We start from the raw sequence: 12,060 nt of genomic DNA, 5'->3' as shown, positions 1-12,060 counted from the left end.
ACTTGAGCAAGTTGTTCCGTTCTCTAAGTTTTTTAATTTGAAAAATGGGGGGAGGGCAATGGGGATGGGACTTCATTGCCTGCTTTTAAAGAGTCTTCTGACTCTGATGCTCCATGATTGCCCTGTTAACCTTGCACAACCTGCTTACATGAGCCCAGTCAGTAGAGAGAACAACTTAGAACTGCAGCATCTTTCAAGGAAATGTGGTTTGTATCAATTTAGATGCTAAAATAAAAGGGAAAAAAAATCCCCCCTGACTAGTCCATAATGGGAAGAAGTTCAGTTTAACTTAGGTTAACCCTTCATTCATTAATTCATTTATTAGAAAATATTTATTGAAGGTTTATAATAACCCAGCTTCTAACAGGCACTTGGGTGTACAACAGTTCTGCCCAGGACATGGGGCCTGGCTGTTGTGACTTCTTTCCATGCAGATGTGCCTAGTCCACCTCTTCCTTAAGCCATTTTTTAAAAAAAGCACTTTTCTAGCATGTTTATTTAGTATTTATTAACCTCTATTTAGTAACCAGTCCATATGAAACTGTTTGAAAATGCCCTCAGAACAAAACAAATTCATAACTGCCTCTGACATCAGCCTCAGAAATAGAGAGAGGAAAATAAAACCTTTGGTCTAACTTTTCCTCAGGTGGAAACCAGAGCTTCCAAATTCTCCAGGAGGCCCGTCTTTGTGGAAAGAGTCCAAGGTCAGAGCGAGGGGCCTGGTTTAAGGACTAAGTCTGGTACTGACCTGTTGTTGACCTCGGGCTGCTCCCCATCCCCACCCCAACTTGACTCTTTATTTGTGAGGAAAGGATCAGGGACTCAACTATCTGCAGGGCCATTTCCACACTTACATATTCTGTGACATAAGACAGTTTTCATTAGAAGAAGAAGCTGGACATGGTTTTGGAAAACCAAGTGGTTCTATTCCAGGGGTCATTGGGGCAGAGAAGCAACAATCTGAACGTCAACATAGCCCAACCCTGGATCGCTTAGTCAAGGTGAAGGGCGAGTCAACACTTCCCTCATCTCAGTTCTGGGGGTTGGAAAGTGTCATTTGGCGGGGGGGGGGGGTGGTCTTGGGCTGCCGTGGATACACAGTAACCTTCTTCAGTGGCCTCCAAGGAGTGGAGTTACTCTCTGCAGAGGGCTTGGTTTTCTCTCCTGACTGGTTCTGAGACTTTTCAGCTTTCTAGGGTGTCCTTTGAACTGGGGGTCAGGGCAGTGGGCACGAAATGGCTAAACAGTGATACCTGTGAGCTGCACCAGTGGAGAAGGGGAAGATTGCTCAGTAACCCGGGGAGCACCTTGGAGTCTGTTTTTTCCCATTAGGGGGAGAATCCATCTTCAACCTGGATTCCATTCGGGAAATGACTCCTACCAAAGACTCTCATAGGGTGACCAGTCTCCAAGGCTTGCCAGGGACTAGGATTTCCTGGGACATGGGATTTGCAGTGCTAAAACCAGGCAGTTGTGGGCAAATCAGAATGGTTTGTCCCTGGATACAACCACGAGACAGGATACAAAGGCAAGTCCTAGGGCACCCAGGTTAGACTGAGACAGACAGAGAGCCCCAGCAGCAGCAGCACAGAAAGAGAAGCCATTCTCAGGTAAAGACGGCATTCTGTAGCAGCCCTTGGGGGAAGCTGCTCTACCTGTCAATAAGATATCATAGAAAGGGAATCCTCAAGCAAAAGGAAATGTAGACACAAAGAACAGTGATTCCAGAGTCACAATGTCCCAGCCTAGGCGGAGTAAGATGAGAATGGAGCAGGGCATAGAAGAGGAATTGAGTCCAGAGCTGTACAGAAATGGTTCTTTCAGCCAACCCTGAGGAAGGAGTCCCACCAGTTCCCACCAGATCTCAAGAGTTGGGAGTCTTTATCAGAGGCCATTGACAAGCCTCTAGGCTCAGAGGCACATAAGTCAAGGGAACCTTAGTGAAGTACATAGTGTTTTCACTCCAGGGTTTAGCTTCATCACTCTCAACCACTGATCCTGTTGTCTTCACGAGGTCTCAGGTAAAAGAACCCCATTCAGGACCTGCTTTGTAGAGATATCTGGACTGGATGGGCTTGTGCCAAATGGCTGTAGTCATGATTCTGATGCTGACAGTAGTCAAAATCTGGTAAGTAGTTTATCAACAGTTCCATATCCAGGGTGTTCCTTTACCTGTGGTATCAGGAACTAAGCTACCATATCAGATATCCTTAAAGGAACTAGTGGAACTAATACAGAAGCTACTTGATTTTTTAATTGACATTTGAACATAAATGGATACTTCTCAAGACCTTTTCCCTCAGATGGAATAAATCTGCCCCTCAAACCCCGCCATCTGATTGATGTGGTTCCCTTATGTTACTTTATTTTTTCTTAAGAATTAATGGATCTAGGGTCAGGAATTGCTTCAAGGTTTTCAATCTAGCTCCTATCCAAATATTAAACCTCCCCTGCAGCATTTCAGGCAAAAAAGATCGCAGCTTTACATACCTCTAGTTATAGGGAATTTATACATTTTCAAGCCAGTCTTTTGCTGTATGGGATAGTTTTAACTGTAAAAAACTTATTCCATATGTGGGGCTGAACTCTGGGTCCCTGGAGCTGATAATAGTAGCCTCAATTCTTTATTCCTGCTCTTGGACAGCTTTTCAGATATTTGTGTCCGTCTCTCTTCCCCAGCAGTTAGGACCAGCTTTTCAACCATTAGTCGTTAGACACCTCACCATCCTGGGAATCTTAGTTGTGCAACGAAATTCCTGCACAAAGCAGTGGTTGAGATTGAGATCTATGGTCGAAAAGAAAAAGATACATGTTCTGGTTAATGTTTCCCTGATTATCCCGGTTTCCAGATATGTGCTGATGTTTCCGGTATCTGCAGACATCCAGCCCTGACCCACTATGTAAGTCACCTGTAACAGATCAAAGGACTCCTTACCCATCTTCTGTCTGGTGGGCATTCCCTCTCTGCCTGAATCCCTCTTCTTCCCTGTCTTCTTGATTTTCCTCTTAATATACCTTCTCATCCTGATGGGTAACGCCCTGATCCTGGTGGCTGTGCTGGCAGAGCCCAGCCTCCACAAACCCATGTACTTCTTCCTGATCAACCTCTCAGCCCTGGACATCCTCTCCACCACAACCACCATCCCCAAGATGCTGTCCCTACTTGTACTTGGGGACCGCTACCTCAGCTTCTCTGCCTGTTTCCTGCAAATGTACCTCTTCCATAGCTTCTCCTGCTCTGAAGCCTTCAATTGGTGGTCATGGCTTATGACCGCTATGTGGCTATCTGCCGCCCACTGCACTACCCTGTCCTCATGACCCCACAGATCAATGCTGCACTGGCAGCCAGTGCCTGGCTCACTGCCCTCCTCCTGCCCATCCCAGCAGTGGTGCAGACCTCCCACATGGCTTTTGACAGCACTGCTCACATCTACTGTTGCTTCTGTGACCACCTGGCTGTGGTCCAGGCCTCCTGTTCTGACACCACACCCCAGGCCTTCATGGGCTTCTGCATCGCCATGGTGGTGTCCTTCCTGCCCCTTCTCCTGGTGCTTCTCTCCTATGCCCACATCCTGGCCTCGGTGCTTTGCATCAGCTCCTGAGAAGGACGCTCAAAAGCCTTCTCCACGTGCAGCTCCCACCTGCTGGTGGTTGGCACCTACTACTCCTCCAATGCCATAGCCTACGTGGTCTATAGGGCAGACCTGCCCCTTGACTTCCACGTCATGGGCAACGTGGTGTTTGCCATTCTCACACCAGTCCTCAACCCCCTCATCTACACTCTGAGAAATAAGGATGTGAAAGCAGCTATCACCAAAATGGCATGTCCCCAGGACCCAGGGCATTCTGGAGCCCTTGATCCTTAGATGCAACTAATTCAACTCCCTGGACACCAATGACAGTGCCCAACACACAATAACACAATAAATATTTTTAAATGAATTGTAGCAGCCCAAGTTGACTTCATTCAGTTGAACAGACAGCCAAAACCTGGTCCTCAAATACAGATTAAGAAGGGTTCCCAATAGTACTATAGAGTAATTATAGTTTTCACAATTTTCATCAGTCACTAATGTGATGAATAAAATTTGATCATCTAATTATTCATAGAAATTATTCATTTACTAGGTGCTAGAGGCAGAAATGAACCAGACATAGTTGCTGTCCTCAGGGTATCCATAGTCTAGTTGGGAAGTCAGACCCAGAGAAATAATATCAGGTGATAGGACAGAGAGATGCTGTGGGAGCCAAAAAGTTAGCATTTAATTCAATGTTAACATTTTCTCCTGTAAGTTCTTGTATTTTGGGCATTGGTATCACTTGTTTGTTAGCAAGTCCTCATGTATCAGCAATATAGTCAGGGGTGAGTGGGAGGCTTGAAATAATTGCATTAGAAAACCACTAGCTGCTTCTATCAGGGAGTGGTAATAGGGTCCATGTTCCTGTCCAGTGGAAAGGAACCATTTTCAGCTTGGATGCCCATTAAAAATTGATGCTTCCTGCCAAGAACCAGTAAGTGGAAGTTAGAATGGTTCCACTCACCATTACCCTCAGTGACCCATTTTGGGGGAATTTGTCCTTCTGGTCCTGATGATTTTCACCTCTGTGGATTAAGCAGTCCTGATTCCAGAGGAGACACAGTAAATCTCATTAAATTTAAAGCCACAACTTCTGACTGGTCATTTTAAGCCCACTGGGCAAGTAGACCAGGACTCAAAAAAAGGAATTACCATACTTAGAAGGGCAATCGACTCTGATCTTCAGGAGGAAGTAAGACTGCTCTTACATGAATGGGGGCTGGGAGGTTGGCACCCAGGGGAGGGAGCTTTTCTTGTTTCTTACCACTTTAATGTAAATGGGCAATGAAAGCAACCATAGTTTGATGAGGTATAGTAACCAGGGGCTCAGAACTGTCAGGGAGGAGCCATGCTAGAAGGGAATACATTTAGATCAAATGAAGTGACTGAATGTGAAGGTAAAGGAGAAGGGACTCTAGAATGGGTGGCAGAGGAGAGAGATTATAAATATCACTTGCAATGCTGAGACTGACTTCAGCAGCAGGAACAGTAGTTAATCTTTCTCTTAGAAATTTCCCCCCAAATTGTGACTAATCAGAATGCTGGAAACCCTATGTCCAAGTGGAGTGAACCACTTGTGATAAGTGAATGAATCTGAGAGTTTCAAGGGATATACTATAGTAGATACAGTTGGTGGCCTGCCCTCTAGCAGATGAGTGTTGGCTGCTAACAGCTCGTACATGTACATCCTAAGATAGAGGCATAATGGCCCTGACCCTTATTGCTTTTCTTTTTGGGGGGAAAGGGAGCAAGAGAGGAGCTTTACAAGCAGAACAAACTGACTACTGGATGCTAAGCAGTCTAAGCTTAGGTGCCAGCTGTAGACTGCAGTACCTGGTAAAGCCAGCTGTTTGGCATCTAGAGACCCTAAGAGCCCATGAAAGTTGCAGTTTCTTCTGCAGGAGATGAACATGACCAGTCTTCTGGGAAACTATGCAGGCAGCCTCTGCCCTGGCTATTGCCAGGTACCACAAACAAACCTTTTGGAGTAATTTTCAAATAATCATGTTTCACTCCAAGCACCCTGTGTCCCTTACCTCATTGAATCCTCTCAAAAACTACGAGATAGGTAATACTGTTATGTACCATTTTACAGATGGAGTAACTCAGACTCAGAGAGGTTAAGTTATTGCCTAAGGTGACATAGCTAAAATATATTAGAACTGGTATTCAAACACAGGACTTCTCATTTTAGACCTGATGCCCTTACTCACAATGGAACATGCAGAGCACAGGCCTGGGAATGAAGTCCTGGGTCTGCCTGGCAGCTCTGATGCTAAACATCAGTGTAAGCACTGGAAAGTCATTTCACTTCTCTGGACCTCAGTTTCCTCCTCTTGGGCTGCCTGTCTCCTCTGGCTGTCCTGAGGACTAGATGGAATAATGTTAATAAAAGCTGCCCCATTGTTTGTAAAGCTCTGAAACCCGTGAGGGCTGTTAACAATGTTGTTCTCATTACCAGCAAATCCCAGAAGCAAGTCCCCTCCCAACACACGCTCTAGGAGGCACCAAGAAGTTGATTCTGGGTGACTGGTGGAAAAGGCACAATGCCCCAAAGGAGTCCCATCTTGAGGGAGAGGACCTCAGCAGGCCTGGCTGAAAGGAGGGGTTAGGGGGTTTAATAAGCCACAGCTTAGCACATACCTGGCTCTTCCCTGCCAAGCAAGGTTGGAAGATACAAAGGGGACACTACGAGAGACACCAAGGTAGGCAGGGCTTGGCAGGTGAGTGGGCGGGGAATGAAGTATCAAAGCTCAGCAAAGACCTGAGTGAGGGGAATGTAGAACCAGGGCTAGGGATCAGGAAGACTGATTGGATGTGCATAAGAGGCAGGCGCCCAGGATCCAGGTTGGTTCTGCATATGTGGACTGTGAAATCTTGGACCACATATCCTGGCAGGTCCATGTGCTCAGAGGTGGGATTTAAATCATTTTGGCCACGGCTTTCCCACAGGAATCCAGGCTGATCACAGCAGTAACCACTGGAAACCCTCGTGAACTTTGAGTGCTTACCTGTTCCAGGCTCTTATGTAGCATTGCCTAAGGATTCTCTCCATGAGGACTCACAACAACCCCAGAGGGTCACAGCTGAGGGAAACAAGCTCAGAGAGGGGAATGTGACTTGCCCAAGGTGACACAGCTGCAGGTAGGAGCTGGGACTGGAATCCAGTCCTTTATGACTCACAAGTGCACATCCTTGACCACCAAGACCCACAGGACAGGATGAAGGTAAAGCACTTGGCTGGCAGCAGGAGCTCACTATGTGGAAGAGCCCTCGCCCTCTCCTTTGGGGCATGGACCCTGTGATATCCACTCTGCTGGACATAGAGGGGACACTCAGAAAAGGGCTCATTGAATTGGAAACTCCTCAGAGGTCTTTTCCTCCAAACCCCTCACTGCACAAATGAGAAAACCAAGTGTTGGAAGACAGAGAGAACAAAAAGTACCCACCAAATTGAGGGGGCATCTTGAGACCCAAAAATGAGGCAGGCAGCTCCATATAATCAATGAATCAGTTTATTATAGGGTAACTTATTTGCAGGGTAGGATCGGGATCGGGTGGACAAAGATCCAGAAGCATTCACAACTGTGCTAGGCCCCACTGAGGGGCCACTTGGACAGTTTTACAGCTAACCTAAGATTTGGGGGTAGGTGCTTGGAGACAGAACGTGCATTCCTAAGTCAAGATTTATAAATGAGTGACTAGTCTTGTGGGCGCCAAATATATATCAGTGAAGTCAGCATTGTCTGGGGACTAACACAGGCCACAGGGTTCTAATGATTACTGGACAATATCTATTAACTACAAAGCCCTTGATGACAGAGAAGTGGTTTACTGCACAGTAAAAGCCTGGCTAGGGTCAGCAGGAGGACAGGAGACACTGAAAGGGTGCAAGATGGTATCAGTTATGCCAACAACCATACACCAAAAGCACAGAAAGTGAATGGCAGAACTGGTCCAGAAGCCAGGACTTTTGGTTGCCAGGCGGGGTTCCTTTACAGCAGGCTGGCTCCAGAGTGACTTCTGTTCTCACTCTTCACCAGTCTTGGCCTTGAACAAGGGTCTGTCCTCTAACCCTCAGTTTCTCATTTGTTTAACAAGCATAACCACTCTCTGGCAGGATTGGGTGATGGGAGGAGATGATGTATGTAGAATGCAGCATCGGGTCGGACAGCTGGTGATTGGTTTTTCTGTACTTCCTGGTCCCTACCTGCACTGTAATTAGCTCACAGACAATTCTGACAGGGAGAACCTACTGAGGAAAGTTCTGCACCCTGGGAAACAGGACCCTTTAGGTCCTAAGCATGGGGTTCATCACTCAGATATAGTGTGAAAGCAAAACAAGAACCCTAACCTGTAAAATAAGTGTAAGAAAGATCAGTCAATATCCAGGATATTTCCTGTCATGGGCTGGTTGAATGGTGCTTTGGAAGATCAAATGTTAAACTCTTTCAGAAAGTATTTTTGGTGCTCCTGCTTGGCTGGTGACCCAGCACACGCCTGGTCTACCTGTTGTCTGGGCCAGCACTGCCTGGCAGTGAAAAGCCATGTGCCATCTCTCTATCAAAGTCTCAGCATCCCTACCTTCATCTGCAAAGCAGTGGGACACGGGAGGGAGGAGAGGGGCAGCTGACTTGATGGCTCCCTTAGGGGCCCTCTGGCCTTGGCCCTCTGTGTTTCTGCCTCTGAAATACCCTGCTCTGCCTCACTCGTGACTGGCAGCCACAACTGCCTATCTGAGAGCAGAATGTCCAGGGCAGCGCAGTTTGCATTCCTTCAGATATAAGAAAAACCTGGTGACCATACTTTTTGGAATGGGGTTCTGGTTAACTGAGGGTTAACTCTTTAAAATGGAGACAATTAGGTCACTCTCCTGCCGGATCCTGTGGGTGACCTCTGAGGTTCTCCTTCAAGGATCGCACACACAGGATGGTTGTCTCTCCCATGCTCATTTTAGACAAAGCATTTGACGGTTACCACTTCCAAATCTAGAAGCCAGGCTGCACGATCTAAATCAATCACAGAGCAAACTAGTAAATTTTTAAAAGGTGGTGAGGAAGTGTGGGGGAAGGGGAGTTGGATTGGAACTGGAGATTAAAAAAACCTTTTTTTCTAGTCTGACATTCTATGATTCTAGGACATGAGAGGTGTTTTTAGCTAGTTTGTTTTGCATTTGTTTTCGGAAAGAAAGAAAGTAGCTGTCATTCCTAGGAATTCAAAAGGAAACTGTGAAATCACTAGGGTTCAAACAGCAGTGATGCAGATTTAAACATGAAGCTGCCTGGATCGCTCATCAAAACCAAAATTGCTTCAGCTCAAACTCAGCAGTCCCCACCCCACCCCCCACTACCCCTTTGACCCAAGCACACATTTAGTGAACAATCTCTGATATAGGGCTTTTTGTCTTTGGGCAGCTTTCATTTCTCTGTCCTTTCTAGCAACAATGGCTCTCATGACAGCTCATTGTGGCTTCTTCTGAGTTGGTATTGGAGGAGCCAATACCCAGCACAGTGGACATCAAATAACCAAACACAACACCTGCTGCTGTGCTGTGGCAGCCAGGAGGAAGGAATATGATAAATCCAGGACATGCCCTGAGTGGTCACCATCAGCTTGGGCTCCATCAGGAAGAGAGCTGTCCTTCCGCAGTCATTTGTCCTTCCTGTCACTGAAATGTGAGTGGGAGAGCTCCCAGAGAACTCAGCGGGGAGAGAGGCAGGCAGAGCTGCTGCACCTGGAAAATGAGAGGAAAGCCACTCCCTTGGTAATGAATGGACTGAGCAGGCAGCCTGAGAACCTTGGAAAAATTAGCCCTTCCTAATGATGGGGTGATAGTGACATTACTTAATAGAACTTTATATGAGAGCAAAAGGAGACACCATAATGAAGGAATCTAAGAGCTCATCTAAGATCCTATAACTGAGCAGGACCCTATAGGGCCTTTCCTCCTGTAGAAAAACTGTAGCCTCCTAAGCCTTCCCTGCAGTTCAAAGAATAAATTTAATCAGAGAAGTGAGAAAATGCAGAAACAAAGGGAAACAGTCAACCAAGACAAAATAATAATAGTTTAGCCATTAAACAAAGTCAAGGACGTTTATTTCCTCCTCAAGGGCTATAGATAATATTCTGAATCATGTCCTTTGAGCTGTTTTGAAGATACTGAAACCCCTACCAGGTAGAAGTTAACTATATGCTGCCCACAAGCACATAGACCCCAACTGGTTGGAACCAGAAGATTGATGATTTTGACTCCTGATTACCTTACTACCAACTGATCAGAAGAATGTCCATGAGCTGATCACGTACCCCACAACCCCCTTCCTTCATCCTGTCTTTAAAAACCTTTCCCTGGAAGCCGTCAGAGACTTCAGGTCTCTTAAGCACTAGCTTCCTGGATTCCTTGCTTGCCACCATGCAGTAAACCCTGTACTTTCCTTCACCACAACCCAGTGTCAGTAGATTGGCTTTATTGCATGCAGGGCAGAGGACCCAAGTTTGGTTGGGTAACAATCTGATACCCAAAATATAGTGTGGGACATGGAGTAGAAAAGGGACAGAAGCTATTTCAATGCATTTTCAGTTGTCACTAGATAATTAACTGTGTGATTGGCTTTTAAATATATTCTTCTAGTAGAATTTAAGTCCTGTGAAGGCAGGGGCCTTGTGTGCCTTGTTTACCTGCTCACAGCTTTGTAACATTGTAGTTACTTACTAAAGACTTAATGGAAGAAGGAAGGAGTAAATTGTGGGTTAAGATGAAAGAATTAATATTGGATTGTACCACCAGTCCTCTAAACCTGGTCATAAATGATTTGGATTGCAATAATAACAGAGAGAAATGTGTAGAATTCTTATTCCAAACTCCTGTGTCATTCAGTTTCCAGATGTTCCTGCTGCCTGTCACCCTGACATGTAGCTCTGTCCCACCATGGATGCCACAGCCTGTAATGGATCAGAAGACTCTTTACCTGTCTTCTAGTTGGTGGGCATCCCCTCTCTACAGGAGTTCCTTTTCCTCCCTGCCTTCTTCATCTTCCTTTTCTTCTACTTGCTCATCCTGATTGGTAACACCCTGATCCTGGTGGCCGTGGTGATAGACCCCAGACTCCACAAGCCCATGTACTTCTTCCTGATCAACCTCTCTGCCCTGGACATTCTTTTCACCACATCCACTGTCTCCAAGATGCTGTCCCTACTCTTACTTGGGGGCTGCTGCCTCAGCTTCCCTGCCTGCTTCCTGCAGATGTACCTCTTCCACAGCTTCTCCTGCTCTGAAGCCTTCATCCTGGTGGTCATGGCCTATGACCGCTATGTGGCTATCTGCCGCCCACTGCACTACCCTGTCCTCATGACCCCACAGATCAATGCTGCACTGGCAGCCAGTGCCTGGCTCACTGCCCTCCTCCTGCCCATCCCAGCAGTGGTGCAGACCTCCCACATGGCTTTTGACAGCACTGCTCACATCTACTGTTGCTTCTGTGACCACCTGGCTGTGGTCCAGGCCTCCTGTTCTGACACCACACCCCAGGCCTTCATGGGCTTCTGCATCGCCATGGTGGTGTCCTTCCTGCCCCTTCTCCTGGTGCTTCTCTCCTATGCCCACATCCTGGCCTCGGTGCTTTGCATCAGCTCCTGAGAAGGACGCTCAAAAGCCTTCTCCACGTGCAGCTCCCACCGGCTGGTGGTTGGCACCTACTACTCCTCCATTGCCATAGCCTATGTGGCCTATAGGGCAGACCTGCCCCTTGACTTCCACGTCATGGGCAACGTGGTGTTTGCCATTCTCACACCAGTCCTCAACCCCCTCATCTACACACTGAGGAACAAGGATGTGAAAGCAGCCATCACCAAAATGGCATGTCCCCAGGACCCAGGGCATTCTGGAGACCCTTAATCCTTAGATGTAGTTAATTCTGCTCCCAGGATACCAGTGTGCTAAGAAGAGAGAATGTCATCAAAAAATTTTTTGAAGGAAAGAATGACTTATATCAGGGCCAGAAATATATCATTGGGACTTTCCTTTCCATTAATGATAAGCTAGGTAATGAACTCAATCCTTCTGTGGAAAGAAATAAAAATATCAGATAAAATACAAAAAGTATCTTCTTAAGAATATCAAATAGATTTTTAATATAATAAGGCTAAGATAGTAATAAAGATGGGAATGCAAAGAGGTTAGTCATTACGACATAGATAGACATATAGATCAATGAAACAGAATTGAGTGCCTAGAAGCATACCCTTGAATATACGGGTAATGGATATATAAATGACACTGCAGATCAGTGTCAAAGATGGACATATAGTAAAGGATATTAGTACTTTCAGATATCCATATGTCAAAAAATGAAATTTGTATCTCACCTCAAACACAAAAATCAATCTTAATCTTAATATGAAGGGCAAAACTATAAAACTGTATAGGAGACTACAGTCCTGGTCTTGGGATGGGGAAATATTTTCTTAAATAAGATTTTTTGAA

General features: G+C 46.0%; 2 pseudogenes; both read left to right on the top strand.

Annotated features, from left to right (window-relative positions):
* Window positions 1-2,898: 2,898 nt before the first annotated feature.
* Window positions 2,899-3,866, top strand: LOC102507279 (annotated as a pseudogene).
* A 6,640-nt stretch (window positions 3,867-10,506) lies between these two features.
* Window positions 10,507-11,472, top strand: LOC102507027 (annotated as a pseudogene).
* The last annotated feature ends 588 nt before the right edge of the window (window positions 11,473-12,060 follow it).

Source organism: Camelus ferus, chromosome 10, assembly GCF_009834535.1.
Source record: "Camelus ferus isolate YT-003-E chromosome 10, BCGSAC_Cfer_1.0, whole genome shotgun sequence".
Lineage (NCBI taxonomy): Eukaryota > Metazoa > Chordata > Mammalia > Artiodactyla > Camelidae > Camelus > Camelus ferus.
The sequence above is the reverse complement of the archived record's forward strand: the minus strand, read 5'-3'. Positions and strand labels throughout refer to the sequence as shown.